We start from the raw sequence: 16742 nt of genomic DNA, 5'->3' as shown, positions 1-16742 counted from the left end.
AAAAAAGCTAATTTGAGGTGAGGTTGCTGCCCATCGTAACCTCATCTCAATTAATTAATTAATCAAAAATCAAATTCCGTCTAAACCAGGTTAATGTTTTGTTTTCATTGCACAATTCTTTTCAAAGACAAACAAGAAAACAATGTAAATGAGTGGTAAATGTCTAAATGAGTGATAGATAGAGTTTCAACCATCAAGTGGTGGCAGGGCGATACCTAAAATTTATGAATCAAATCTCGTCTACATTAATGTTCGTCTCTTCGCAGCTTTCTAAACAATCAAACCAACCAACAAAAGAAACGTACAAGGGTTTATCTCCACAATTTTCGATAAAACGTATACATAGTATCTTCAAGCTAATTTAATGTGAGGTCGTTGCCCATCGTAACAACATCTCAATTAATTAGTTAATCAAAAATCAAATTCCGTCTAAACCAGCAGGTTAATGATTCAATTGATTTTAAACTTATAAAAACCTAATAATTAGTTTTTTCATTCATTATTATCCAAATAACATAATGGAGCAAATCATCCCTACCTTATTTTTTTTCTTTCCATATTTTACACACTTCTTTATCATTCTTCTTTCACTATATTTCACACTATACCACCTTACAAACACCAAAAAACAACCTCATGGTTTCCAAAACTACCCCATCTTAGGCACCTTACCACAGTTCTTAGCAAACCGGCACCGCTTCCTCGAATGGAGCTTCGAAATCCTTTCTCCCCTCCCCACACACACCTCCGTCTTATTCCGCCCTGGTAATGTGCAAGATGTCTTCACCGCGTACCCTCCTAACGTCGAACATTTCCTCAAAACCCGTTTCGACAACTACCCTAAAGGCGCTCGCTTCATCTCTTTACTCCATGACTTCCTCGGTACCGGCATCTTTAACTCCGACGATCATCTTTGGCGTCATCAACGTAAAACTGCTAGCTTTGAGTTCAACAAACGTTCCCTTAAGAACTTTGTTCTAGATAGTATAAGGCTTGAAATTACAACACGGCTTATTCCTATTTTTAAAGATGCATCCGGTTCAGACCGGGTTCTGGATTTACAAAATATTCTCGAGCGGTTCTCTTTTGATAATGTTTGTAAGTTGGCCTTCGATTTTGACCCGGGTTGCTTGGCGGGTGACGGGTCGGGCGAGTCCGAATTTATGCGGGCTTTTGACGATGCCGCTATGATCAGTGCCGCACGTTTCTTGTACACACTTCCCTTTTTTATTAGAGTTAAGAAATTTTTTAACGTAGGATCAGAGAAGAGGTTAAGCGAGTCAATCAAGACCGTACATGGGTTTGCGGATATGATCATACGGATGAGGTTAGAAGAAATATCAAGAGAAAATATTAGTAATGATAATAGTGATGATGTGAACTCCCAAGATTTGTTGTCACGTTTTATATTTGCAGGTGAAAAACAAGATTGCAATTTTCTAAGAGATGTTGTAATAAATGAAGTCAATAGTAGCTTGTGTTGTGGAACAATTTGATGTGGTTATGGTACAAAAGGAGAAATCTCCTGAATATGTGATGTCATTAACTCTAAGGATGAAAAAGACAATTTTAATGGCCTGGGGAGCAATACTGCAAATATAACACGGATTATATTGAATAATGATTACAAGATTTTTCTACATGTTTGTTATGTTTAACATACGTTTACAATATGTTTATTTTAATCATCTTTATATATAATTAGTGATATGAAAAATGATCAAGCTCACTTATTAAGTAATCCGTACTTTATTAAACTTTATGTAGGCTTTAAAAAAATACTCTTCTTAGCCTGTAATTGATATCAAATATAGTAAATGATGTCTATGTAAGTAAAAGTATAACTTCTTAAGAGTCTATCGGGATACATTTAATTAACTCCAATGCAAGAATTTTCCTTCCTTTGGATCTATTTCCAGGTGATTTCATTCCATAGAAATGGTTGGAAATATTCTCTACATACTGTTCACGTCATCAAATAATATTCTCTACGTATTGTACGTAGTAGAGAGTGTCTAAAGAAGGTGATTTATCAAGGCCTAATTTTTTCTGGCTAGTGAATTTGTAAACTTGAAAAAAAATTCATCACCAATTTTTGAAATATGCATGATTTGTTTCTGCAATTTTTGGTGACTTATTACTCTATTCAAGTCTCTTAAAACTCGATGTTCTCAATGGAAGACTCTTGTTCTCGAAGACAGAAAATCATTGCAAACTAGGGTGGACAAATTTTGCGAGAATAATCACATTTTACTAAACTAAATACTTGTCCAAAAATAAAAAACATTTTACTAGAATACTTCAGATTATTGCAATTAGTGAGGTATTGTTTGTTCGCCTATTTTGAGCACCACCACATTGGCAAGCTTCACCATAGTCTCAAACTTTGCTTCCAAATCCAGCGTTTTTCAGAGCGTTTTGTGAGGATTTGAACTAGAAAAGAAAAACTCAGTTTTTACCGCTTGCACATTTAGTAACTTCCATTGAAATTACTGCCTTAACAAAACTAAAATGACACCCCAGGACCCAGGTATTGAGCATGGGAGCCCATATCTGATAGTGGTCTATATTAGCTTTCCGATCATACATGTGTGTACAATATTTTCTCTACCAACAACTTTTAAGGTGACTAAGGGCTTGTTCTGATTTACTGAACTAAATTGAACTGAATTGAACTAAACCAAATTGTTTGTGAGAGAAGGAAATTAGGAACTGAACTGAAATGAACTGAGCTACACTAAAATTAAGCTGAAGAGAATAGATCCTAACTCATAACTGTTTCACTCATTTTTAAAAAAAAAAAAAATTAAAAAAAAAAATACTTGTATAATTTTAAGCTAAGGTTAACATGATTAGAATAGATGAAATTAAGAGCTTAAAACTTCTTATTAAAAATGCGAGCATCGTAGAATTCGATCATATAATTCATGTTAAATCGTGCTAAAAATATAAGTATGTCTCATTGTAGAATAAATCGAATTAGTGTTAATTATTAATCAGGTGGTAAACCCCCGCCCAAAAAACTTTTTTAATTGCTTTCAATGAATATATTCATCTATGGTGGTTAATTATTTAAAAATTCTAGCGTAGTCGTCGACTACAGACGACTACGGTCGACTACGCTAAGAGATTAAATCTACATCGTTGATATATTATTTGTCTAATCTTAGCCGTCGAATCTTACACCTATACTACACAGTCATCAAGGGATTGTTTGGTTAATTTTTTTTGGTTTTTCACACATTTTTTTTTAATAAAAACTGATTTTTATTTATATATATTTTTTAATTTTTCATCTTCAACTTATATCATCTCTAACCTTTGTATGAATTAAATTGAACTTTATTTTCAATATATGTCATCTTCATCCTAAATCTTCATCTTCTACCAAAACATTCATACTTTATTGATCTAAATTGTGGTTGATTTATTACTACAGATGTAAAAGTAATATTCATTAATAAGTTATAATATTATTTAAACATGGCCTGATTATCTTAGAAGTATAACAAATCGGGGAAAAAATCATCTTAAACCTTTATCATGATTCATCTCTATTATTAAGCTCCATTATTGTCAACACTGAACCTTCACCAAAATATCCTCTAAATTACCAAAATCTATGATAAACTTGTAAAATTAAAGCAATGTCAATTTATCGCAATTATGCATGCTTTTTTAAAACTCACAAAATCAAATTAGTCAATTCATTTGAATCACATCTCAAAGGATAATTAATTAATATGAATGTTACTTCTCAAAAAACCGATTCAAAACTCATGTATCATATTCATGTATTATAATAGTATGGTCTAAATTGATGGAGTACTTGATAGTAGTTTTTTTAATCTTAATCACCATTGATGAAAATTTTGAAGCTCTAAATAAAATAGGCTGTATAAAAAAAAATAAATAAATAAATAAAAATAAAATGAAAAAAGAATAAGAAATAGAATTAAACAAAAAACGGAAAAGAAAAATGAAAATACAGACTTGCTGTCAATTAGGCATAAATTGAGGATTTTTTAGTTATATTTTTGGATAAAATTATCTTCATTATTTATCTTTAACTAAAGTACTTTGTTAGCTGTTACATCTTACAATTATATTAACTAATGATAAAAAATATTTTTCATATATATATATATATATATATATATATATATATATATATATATATATATATATATATATATATATATATATATATATATTACGAAATATAATACGGAGTTGTAGTAGTTAAGGCCAATTAGTGACCAAGTTTGTTAGAAAGGGTGGAAGAAAGGGAAAGATAGTGCCATAACTGAAGCAACTAATTTTGTACAGTACGTAATAATTAGATTTTTTTTTTCGTTTTAACAAACTAGAGATAGTTTCTTAGAAAGAAAAGAAAAAAAAAGTAGAAGTGAAATTTTGATTTTTTTTTTTTTTTTTATTTCTATTTGGAGAAAGGATGTTATTTGGATGTTATTGATAGAGTTATGGGAAAGAGAATGTTGGAAAGCTTAATTATATTGATGTGATTCCATGAGTATATATACTACATGATTAAGCAATATAATACGACTAGATACATTGGAGTACTTGTCTAGGAACATTAGCTAAGAATAAGGGATATCTTTGACTATCAATCTAAAGAGTAAATCAAGGGATTGCTAACTATAAACAATATCAATAAATATGATTTGATCAAATCCTTTATACGCCCCCGCAAGATGGACGGCCAAAGGGAAAGTACAATCTTGTAAAATGAATGTTCTTCTTGATTGTTGATTGCCACTTCAAGATGTTGGTGTTTCTTCAATTGAGAGGTGTACGTACCAAATTGAGAGCTAGGAGAGATTTTTTTTTTTTTTTTTTTTTTTTTTTTTTTTTTTGGAGGAGTTTCATGAAGAAGTAAAAAGATAGTATATAGAGAGAGAATAAGAAGTTGTTTAATGGGTGTTTTTCACGGTTTTTAAACACATGAACCATTGATTGTAAATATTTAAAAATAAATAAAAATTTGCTAGCGTATGCTTGCAACAAATGGGAGGGAAAAAAATATAGAGGTTCCGATCCTTCACCACCATTGAAGGTGAGATAGAAAATATTAATGGTGGTGATGGTGGTTTAGAACATAATGTTATGTTTCTCCATAATGGTTTTGGAGAGAATTTCGTATATGGTAACACATGGTAGGTAAACTACGGGATATCGAAAAAGGTTTGTTTCTCCATGTAAGGGGTTTGGAGAAAAAAAAAATATATCAATGGCATCTCTTGGTATATGAAATACGGGGTGCCAAAAAGAGTTGAATGAAAAATGTGATTTTGGTTTGAAGCTTTCTGAGAAGAAAGTTTAATATGGTCACCATCATTTGTCGGCGTCAACAAAAGGTTTTGATAGTGTAACCATGGTAGTAGCGGAAGCAAGAAAAGATGGATCAAAAGCTCTGATACCATGATAGAGTTATGGGAAAGAGAATGTTGGAAAGCTTAATTATATTGATGTGATTCCATGAGTATATATAGTACGTGATTAAGCAATATAATACGACTAGATACATTGGAGTACTTGTCTAGGAACATTAGCTAAGAATAAGGGATATCTTTGACTATCAATCTAAAGAGTAAATCAAGGGATTGCTAACTATAAACAATATCAATAAATATGATTTGATCAAATCCTTTACAGTTATTGCTAACAAAAAAAAAATAAAAAAAAAATAAAAAAAATAAAAAAAAGGAGTGCACCACATTGTAGGATTGGAGTTTTGTACAAATTTGGTGAGAAGTTAGAAAAACAACTCTTAAAATTATATAAAAGATTAGTGTATCTAATAGCATATAATTTTTTTTTTTTTTGGTGAAATAGCATATAAATTGATATACTTCGTATATTCTTGTAGGAAATAATTAATATGTCACACTTTTCATTTAAATAATCATATATTGGTTTGACTAATTTCTCATATATCAAATATAAATACATGAATCGTAGAACTAACCTAATTTTTTAAAAATAAATATCTTAAACGTTAAATTAGTTTAGTGCGAATTTCCTTTTATTTATCTAATGTTGGTTAATAAACTATATTTATCTTATTTTAGTTGATTAAAAAAAAATCAAATTATTGGGTAAGTATATTTACAATGAGTGGTTCCTACACCCAGGTGTACCATGCACATGGTACACCTAAATTTTGAATTTCAAATTAATTTTAAAATTTTAATTTCATTTTCAAAATCTTATTATCCAAAATACTATATTTAGTTCCCTTTATTTTTAAAAAAATATATTCTTTTCATATTTTTTTTACCAATTTTTAAAAAAAAATTAATCAAAATATTTATTTTAATGATTGTTTTGTGTATTTTTTATGAGGTTCTTTATATGACTATATAACGTTCTTTATACATATTTTTTTTATTCTCTAAAATTATTTCACCTAAAAATATTGTTTTTAAATTTCAAATTTTAAATTTATAAATTTCATTTTCAAAATTTTAGTTTTCAATTTTTTTTTTTTATTTCATTCATATTTTTCACCTTTAATATATATAGTTACAATATTCATTTTAGGGTTGGTATATATAATTTTTTTGTGATGTCCTATATGTGATTTAATAATGTTCTCAATTAGAAAACATGATGTACTTTATAGTTGTTTGTAATGTACAATAATTTTTGTAAAACTATATCTTTTTCCTTATGTCCATAATTATATTATATAATGATTTTTATTAGATTTTTTGATAGTTTATTTTAAATGTCCATGTTCTTTGATTGCGTAATTGCAATGTACTTTTATCGTCACATATTGTTCATTGCTTATTGTGAAATGTTCTTTGAATTTTGTCTTTGAATCGTGGTAGGTGTGTGTGTGTGTGTGTGTATATATATATGTTCATTACATAATATTATCATGTTCTATAATAATATCACGGATGTTTTTTAATATTAATTATCACTAACTACATATATTTATTTTAAAATCAGGATCGTGAAGGTTGATGACGATATTCTTTTGAGATCTTCTCTATTGATGATTGTTTTTAAGATCTAAAAACAAACATAAGTACAATTTATAAAGAACATCATCTTCAACATTTGAAAAAATATAAAGAACATCATCTTCAACCTTTGACAAAATAAAAGAACATCATCTTCAACCTTTGTCATATGGATCTCAAATTCATAAATTTCAAAATTGAAAAAAAAAAATGATATTTTACAATAATCGTGCAAAATAATAACAAAATATGATCAACCTAATAAGCAAAAACCTGAAATTAAAATCATAACAAATAAAATCAAATTACCTTCTCCGATCCATCGATTAAAATGTTCTCATAATTTGCTCTGTATTTTTCTCTTTACAAAATTCTTTATAAACTTTATTCTCTCTTAATTCAAAATTGAAATATGGTGAAATTTAATTTTGAAAGTTATGTAAAAATGGAGAATATCATGTTGAATCTCATGAATTGTGGAAGAGATTGATTTTTTTTTTAAATAACAAACTGATGGCTTGCAAATGAAATGTTAAAAACTCATCATTTAACACTAGGTGTACCATGAGCATGGTACACCCTAGTGTACTATGCAATTTTCAGTATATTTATCTTATTTTGTCTTATAATCTTATTGTTTGCAACGAATTAACCTTACGTAGAATAAAACTCACACCCCTAGATCATACATAAATTTTGCTTTTAATTAGGTGTCCCCAATTTAATTTTGGGTGTACCTAAAATTGGAATCTTATTAGTCAATTAAGACAATCAAAAGATAAGACATGGTTAAAATATATACTTGAATGTACATTGTATCGAACAATAATTAACACAACTAGGCGGTCCCAAACGAAAACTGGTTAGTCCCAAAATACGCTAAAAGTTAGTTTGTTTTTAATCGACGGATGATTATCAAAATTCATACAGATAAAAATCCTAGCAAATTCGATTAGTAGTCCTATAGCTCCCGGCACAGGATTACTCTTGCATAGAAAAAAAAACTCTTAACCCCTACAGAGCATACATTCATAAAATTCACTTTTAGATATACCCAATTTAATTTTGGGCGTACCCAAAAGTTGATTTTTATATGTTAATCAGAAGGATTGACTAAGACTAGACTTGATTAAAACATAGATTACGGTGTATATATAAAATGTTTCCCAATTTGGATATATCTAATTTATATTTGGGCATACCTAAAACAAAGTAGCTAAATGGAATATAAGAAGATAAAAAAAGAATGGTGGGAATGATATGTAGTCCCGATTAAGAATATTTAAAGGTTATTACAATCAAATAGGGTAATCTCAATCAAGTATTATAAAGTCTCAATAAAAAAATAATAGAAGGTTTAATTTTTGTAATCAATTAGGCAGTTCCAATTGAGCATTATAGAGTCCCAAAAAAAAAAATAGAAAGGATATTACAATCAAATTAGGCAATCCTAATTTATTTATTTTTTATTTTTTTATGGTGTTTAGAGAGCCACAAGGGCGGGGATGAGAATCGATCTTAGGACCTCTTAAAACCGGGAGGAAAGCTCTAACCACTTGAGCTATCCCTCACTCTCAAATTAGGCAATCCTAATTAAGTGTTATGGAGTCTAATAAAAAAAATAGTTGAAGGTTATATTATAATCAGATTAGACAGTCCCAGCTAAGTATTGTAGAGTGCTAATACAAAATATTTGAAAGTTATTAAAATCAAATTAGGCAGTCCCAATAATTAAGTATTATAGAGTCCAATAAAAAAATACTAGGCAGTCCCAATAATTAAGTATTATAGAGTCTAGTAGTTGAAGATTATTATTACAATCAAATTAGGCGGACCCAACTAATTTTTTTAGAGTCCCAATACAAAAATTTTAAAGTTATTACAATTAAATTAGACAATTTCATTTAAGTACTTCCTTCATTTCGTTATAATTAGAGTTTTGTGTAAGCTATGTGGTGACGAAATAAGTGTTTAAAGTGATTTTTTTTAACCATAAAAGGAATAAATGATAAGAGGGAAGATAAAAAAAATGAACATAGCAAAGTGGAATATAAGAAGATGATAAGAACGGAGGGAGTATATATTGTGTAATCCCTATTAAGAATATTCGAAGGTTATTACAATCAAATATGGTAGCCTTTTTTAATGATTATTCTTCAAATTGTTTTTGATTCAAGTTAATCTTTGCTTTTTTATTTTTGGGACTGCCTATAACTGTTTAGGAGTTTAGGACGATTTAATTATATATTTTTTTTATATAATATATTAATATGTATACACATGTTTTGGTGAATAACATTGTTGGTAATAAATTGATAAGAACATTTGACAATTAAATCATTACCACCATTGTATTTGACAATTAATTTAATTTAACAAGGCTGAGTGTCATATTGTTGGAAAATGACAAAAATACAATTTAAGATCAAACCCCTCTTATTCATCATACCCGAACAAGGTGGGGATACCCACCCATAATATAGGACGACCCAATAAACAAGATAAAAAATAAAAAAGACTCACTTTTTAACACTTTTACTTATTTTTATAAATTATTATTCAACCTGCCTAAATAAAATTTCGGTGCTTTTTCAGTGTGGTCGGCACTAGCTGCTTAGTCAGTCAAGAATACTTATTTTGGGGTTACTCAGTCGATTAACGCATTTTCGCCGGGATTATTTATGTAGGGGTTACTCAAACAGTCATTGGTTACTAAATTTTCTCAATCCGTTAGCGCCTTTTCTGTGTGAGAGTAATCCGTGACCGACCGAATAACCCATGACCAACCGAGTAATACTTTTATATGTTTCTGGAAAAATGTGGAATTGATGTAAGTTAGTAATAATTTCAAGTGAAATTTATTTAATATTAAGTTTGAAGATAAATGTTGATATATACTATTTGATGAATGTTGCAATTTTGTTTTGTATTTGAGATATTATTTTACAACGACACCAACTACCAAGGTTGAGTTTTGATTATTTGTTTTTGTCGATTTTATCATTACAAGCTGTGAGACACATGCAAATTGCGTGTGCAACATAAGAAAATAATATGCACGACTCGATTCTCTTTTTTTTTTCTCCTAAAATATTATCTACCTTATTCTAATAAAAAAAAAATATTAGTGGGTTTATAAATTGATGAAATCGTAGAGGTTAAAAGGTAAGATATGAGTACATTATAATGTTTATGCAAAATATGATTTCCCTAAAAAAAAAACATTAAAAATAAAATAAATTAAAGGATGGTAGTTTTTTTTTTTTTTTTTTTGGTTAAAAAAAATGGTAGTTATATTTTTAAAATTGTAGTTTTCTTTTGGAAATTATAAAAGATGAAAGGGATATCTTGGGAAAGTGAAATTTATCACCCAAAACCCCCTTTAACTATATATATTACTATAGATTTATTAACATAATTGAAACAATTAAATATAGAATAAGATTATTAGTAGTATAGTTGCATTTGCACTGCTCCAATGAACAATGATTTTTAGATAATGAAGGTATTATAAACAATAATCCACCATATAAACATTAAAGAAATGGTAATAATTTAATTTAATTTAGATATCTTTATGAAATTAATTTTATTTAGTTATTATAGATTATACGTATTAATTAAAAAATTTACATATAGAAATAATTAAATACAAGTAATTATATTTCAAAAAAAAAATACAAGTAACTATGCTTCCAAAAAAAAAAAAAACAAAATCTACGCTAGTAATAAAAAAAAATGAAAAAAAAAATTACAATAACTATGCTAGTACTCACACGAATCAAAATCTAATAACTAAAGGAATTTTATCATCTATATTAGATGAAGGTTGAGTATATATGCATTGAGTACCTTTTTTTTTCCAAAAAAAAAAAAAAAAAAAAAAACTTCAAAATCTTATCAATATATATTTTTTTGAAAGCCAAAATCTTATCAATATAAGTAATACGTATGATGCTTTAAATTTTTTATTTTTTATTTTTAAGGACTATAACAGCTTAGTTAGGCAAAATATATTCTACAAGTATTTAGCAAACCTGTATTAATATTTTTATTAGTTAACAAAATATATACTTAATATATTTGAGATTTTTTTTTATTGAAAAGATTCATCCTTTAAATTAAGTACTTTTATTTGTTCAAAAAAAAAAATAATTAAGTACTTTTATATATATTTATTAACATAATTAAAACCCTCAATAACAAACACGCCCAAAAAAAGAAAAACGGGAATCAGTTAGATTTATCTTCATTTTTATTTTAATTAATTTTCAACCTAAAATCATGCTCATCTAGCTTCAACATTCAACAATGGCTTCTTTAAAAAAAAACATTCAATGGCGGATAATTATTCACAAATTCGTATGACTATTTTAAATTATACTAAAAATCATTTGAATTATTCTAACAATTGATCCCGAAAGATATAATCCATAGTTTTCAATCAAATTTTTTATTCACATAGTTAAATTGATACAAACTCTGAAATAAAAAATTAAAGCATAAATGTGATGATTAAACATTAATCTTATTGATTCTATATGTAATTTGGTAATTTTTGGATAAATAATGAAGATTGGAGGTTGATGATGGAGTGCCCATTAAAATAGATCAACAATTAGATGCACCATTGAAGATGGGTGAAGGTATCAAAATGGGGATGGAAGTATACAAATGAATTTTGTCAATCGTTTATTTTGGATGATTTTCTTCAATTTTATAATTATGAGTGATTATATATAAGTTATAATATTATAACTTGAAAAAAAAAATTACCCTCTAAAAGTAATGAACCAAACAACCCTTTGTTGACTGGGCGTTGACTGGTCGCTGACTTGTCATGACTTAAATGATGTGTAACTTTGATTTTTCAATTTTTTTAAAAAAAAAATTTTCGAAGGCTAAGATTAAGCAATAAAAAATATCAACGGTTGAGATTTAGTCTGTTATTGTAGTCGACCGTAGTCGTCCGTAGTTGACGACTACAGTAGAATCATCGTTAATTATTTAATCAGGTTTAATTTCTTTATTTGTTCGTTTGGCGAGGATTGAGGATTCAGGGTTTTATAATCTCCGTCTAGAAGATCATATATATGAGTATTTTCACTCAGACAACTATGTAAGTTTATTTAAAATCGAATTAGTACTAACTCATATTTTATTACTTCAGGTGAAGTTTATTTTTTTTAAGGTAATCGTTGATTGAAATCTACGATGTAATTAGTTGAAGGTGATACGTACTTGTGTTGGAATTTTAGATTTCTTAATAAGAAATTATTTTTATGTGTCGTTTAGGTATCTTTCATCAATAAAATCCTTTTTCTTTTTTAGAAAATCGCTCTAAAACAAAAAACAAGCTTACATCCCTTTAAATAAAAAAAAATTGAAAAAATTGAAAGCTTACATTTTTATTACTCCACCCAACTTTCTGTAATTTCCAACAAAAAATAACTCAATCAAGCTAAAAAGGAAAGATAAATGTATAACAACTATGTGTAAATTAATCAAATACCAGCTTGTACAAAAATTAAGCACATCAATTCTCTGATCATAATCACAATTTTGCTACTTATTATTAGGCAGAATTATGCTTATCATTATTGTTGACTATCTTGGATGATATTTATCTCCATTATTTACCTATCGTACGGTTCTTACAGCTAAAGAAGCTAAAATTATAGTGCATATACTTTTTCTCATTTTTAGCTTTGTGCTTTGCATATCTAGCCTTGCATCCACACATATTAGTACTCCGTAAAGCAATTCAATCTAAAATTTTACAATACTACACCTTACACCACAAATTCCAAATCAAAGCTACTTTATTAAAGCATGGCATGTTCTTATTTTTATGCCACAATGTCTTTCAAACCCAAATGATAAACAATGTGATGAATGATTGTAACAAATCTCGGACCATCCAATAGTGAATAAAAATTAAATTGAATCTCGTTACATTATGTATGTTTTTTTTTTTTTTTTTTCCAAGCTTTTTCAACATTGACAACAAAAGACAACTTATGAGTGTTTATCTAGATCAATAATCCTCATTTTGTTTGTTTGAGCTACATTGAGGTGAGGGTTACTGTCCAAAATATCTCATCTATGTTAATTAATGAAACGAGAATTGAATTCTATCTACATTAGAGTGTTCTTCATTTTGTACACTTTTTAATGGAAAAAAAAAATCATTTTATAGCCTTCATAACAAAAGAAAAAGTAACAAGCAACAAAAAAGAAACACACAAGTGTTTATATCCACTAATTCCAAATTTCTTAGTTGATTATTATTAACTTATTTACCTTAATTATAAATTCTTATTCCATTAATTCCAAAAAAACAAACAATAATGGAGCAAATAATCACTACCTTAACTTCTTTCTTCCCATCTTTTACTCTCTTCTGTATCATTCTTTTTTCCCTCTATTTCACACTCAACAACCTACCAAACACCAAGAAACAACAACTTGGCTTCAAAACATACCCCTTCCTAGGAACCTTTCCACAATTCATAGCAAACCGGCACCGTTTCCACGATTATAGCCTCGAAATCCTTTCTCCCCTCCCCACACACACCTCCGTCTTCTACCGCCCTGGCAAAGTGCACGGTGTCATCACCGCGTACCCTCCCAACGTCGAACATTTCCTTAAAACCCGTTTCGACAACTACCCTAAAGGCACTCGCTTCACCTCTTTACTGTATGACTTCTTTGGTACCGGTATATTTAACTCTGATGGTCATCATTGGCGCCATCAACGTAAAACTGCCAGTTATGAGTTCAACAAACATTCCCTTAAGAACTTTGTCCTAGAGAATATAAAGTTTGAGATTAAAACACGGCTTCTTCCGATTTTTACAGAGGCATCCGGTTCAGACCGGGTTTTGGATTTACAAGATGTCCTCGAGCGGTTCGCTTTTGATAATATTTGTAAGTTGGCGTTTGATTTTGACCCGGGTTGTTTGGCGGGTGATGGGTCGGGAGAGTCCGAATTTATGCGGGCTTTTGAGGATGCCGCTATGCTTAGTGTTGGGCGTTTCATGTACATGCACCCTTTAATATGGAAAATTAAGAAATTTTTTAATGTAGGATCGGAGAAGAGGTTAAGGGAATCGATCAAGATCGTCCATGATTTTGCTGAGAAGATTATACGAACTAGGTTAGAAGAAACATCACGAGAAAATATTCGTATTTTGAATACCCAAAATTTGTTGTCACGTTTTATTTCCGCCAATGAAATAAGTAAACAACAAGATGGTAATTTTCTAAGGGATTTTGTAACAAGTACTATTCTAGCTGGGAAGGATACATCATCCTCGGGATTAAGTTGGTTTTATTGGTTGTTATCCAAGCATCCCGATGTTTTGAGAAAGATTCGGTTCGAAATAAGTGAGGTGCGTACTAAAGCTGGTAAACAAGTTGGAGATATGTATGATTTTGATGATCTAAGAGAAATGAATTATTTACATGCAGCGTTATCTGAGAGTCTACGATTATACCCTCCAATACCTCTAGATACTAGAGCATGTTTGGAATGAAAATTAGATAATACATCCGAGTGTACCATGCTCATGGTGCACCCGGGTAAACAAAAAAAGGCGAAAAGAACATATAGTGTTTGATAAAGAACATACTTATGTTTGACAAAGAACATACCTTTAATGTGTTCTTTGAGTGTGATCAGTGTGTTCTTTGAGTAAAATTATATGTTCTTTACATTATAACTTATGTTATTTAACATATATTGATAAACATATATGTTTTTTTGGTTTAATAATACAAAGTATGTTCTTTGAGTTTGGCGTGTATGTTCTTTAAGGTCGTAGTGACGCCCAAATTCTATTTTTATTATCATATGTCATATTTAAATTACTTTTATTATCGTATATTTTTTGAGTTTGATTAGTGTGTTATTTAGGTATTAACTATATGTACTTTACAATATAAATTATGTTCTTTTAACATATGTTATTTTGAAATTTGATATTGAAATGTTAAATTATTTTTAATTGAAAATAATATTAGAGTAAAAAAACTAAATTATTATGGGAAGTTGAATTTTTTTGGAGAGATAGAAAACTATTTTTTGGGGAAATGATATCTTTGGTAAGGATTTTTTAAGAGGTGATCAACATTGGCATGACTCGCATCCCGACCAGATCCGGCCCGAAATAGGGTGGGTTTGGGCAAACCTAAAAATGCATTTTTAGTTAAAACACGAACCGGGTTCGAAAAAAGCCCGAAAACCCGCTACTTTTCTACGGGTTTGGGCACGAGAAATTATGATATGGTCCGGCCTTATTCGATTTTTTATCACCTCTAAATTTTTTCCGTTAATAATGTGTAATTTTCCAAAAAAATTTATTAAGTTTTTATCTCGTTCTTTCTACTATATCTTTATGTTCTTTGGTAATGCATGTTTTTGTCAAATACAAACATGTTCTTTGTCAAATACATGTATGTTCTTTATGAAACACAAGATGTTCTTTCCACCGTTTTTTATTTATCCGGGTGTACGATGAGCACTGTACACCCGTGTGTATAAACCACGGATTATGTTTGGAAGATGACGTGTTTCCTGATGGTACAACAATTAAGAAGGATTGGATTGTCACTTATAGCACGTATGGTATGGGGAGAATGGAAACCATATGGGGTAAGGATTGCTTAACGTTTCGACCCGAAAGATGGATAGACGAAAACAATTGTTACAAACCAGAGAATCATTTTAAGTACCCTGTTTTTCATGCGGGTCCAAGGATTTGCTTAGGGAAGGATATGGCGTATCTACAAATGAAATCGATAGTAGCTTGTGTGGTGGAACAATTTGATGTGGTAATGGTAGAAAAAGAAAAATGTCCTGAATATTTGATGTCACTAACTCTCAGGATGAAAAATGGACTTCCTTTTAAATTAAAGGCAAGACAATTTTAATGGATCGTGGAACCAATAATTCAAATATCATTCGAATTATATCGACTAATGATAACAAGATTTGTCTACATGGATGACTTTTGAGTGGCCACAATAAAATTGTGGCCATTGTATTAGATCAAATCACAACCATTCATATTTTTGACTAATGTGAACCATTGATGAAATTGACTATTGATTTAATTTTTGATAATGTTGATCAAAAAAGAATTTTAAAAAAAATATATATTTAAAATTCTCCCATGTTCTATCCCACTATCATATGGTTTCCAATTTTTCACATATATTTTTTTTTCTTTCCCTATTCAATGTTGTATGCTTTTATGTGTTCACTACAGGAACTCATAAATTGGTATGATTGATTCAATTTTTCACTGTAGAAACTTTGTAACATCAGCCTTTGAGGTTTTGATTGCATGGACATTCTTTTGCTTTGCCTTCTGCTCGATCGTCATCGGATCTGTCAATTTTCCATTGAAGTGGAATATTGTTGTCTTTATTTTCACTTGGATTTACTTTTTTAGTTTTTTCTCAATGTCGTGCTTTCATTCTTTTTAATTCTGTATTTGTGTGTTGTTTACATTTTATGTTTGGGAAATCTATGCTTATCTAATTTAATTAAAGTGAATTAGGATTGGATTGAAGACTTAAAATTGTAAACCGAATTATAGTGGGATAGAACATGGGAGATTTTTATTTTATTTTTAATCAACGGTTCACATTAGTGAAAGAAAATAAACGGTTGTGATTTGATATAATACAATGGCCACGTCACCCTACCATTTTATAACAAATGTGGGTTCCTTGGGT

General features: G+C 29.2%; 2 pseudogenes; both read left to right on the top strand.

The window, feature by feature from the left end:
* The first annotated feature begins 518 nt into the window (after window positions 1-518).
* LOC145633200 (cytochrome P450 CYP94D108 pseudogene) lies at window positions 519-1496 on the top strand (annotated as a pseudogene).
* An 11485-nt stretch (window positions 1497-12981) lies between these two features.
* On the top strand, window positions 12982-15932 carry LOC145633198 (cytochrome P450 CYP94D108 pseudogene; annotated as a pseudogene).
* Window positions 15933-16742: the final 810 nt, after the last annotated feature.

This window comes from Chenopodium album, chromosome 5 (genome assembly GCF_948465745.1).
Source record: "Chenopodium album chromosome 5, dcCheAlbu1.1, whole genome shotgun sequence".
Lineage (NCBI taxonomy): Eukaryota > Viridiplantae > Streptophyta > Magnoliopsida > Caryophyllales > Amaranthaceae > Chenopodium > Chenopodium album.
The sequence above is the reverse complement of the archived record's forward strand: the minus strand, read 5'-3'. Positions and strand labels throughout refer to the sequence as shown.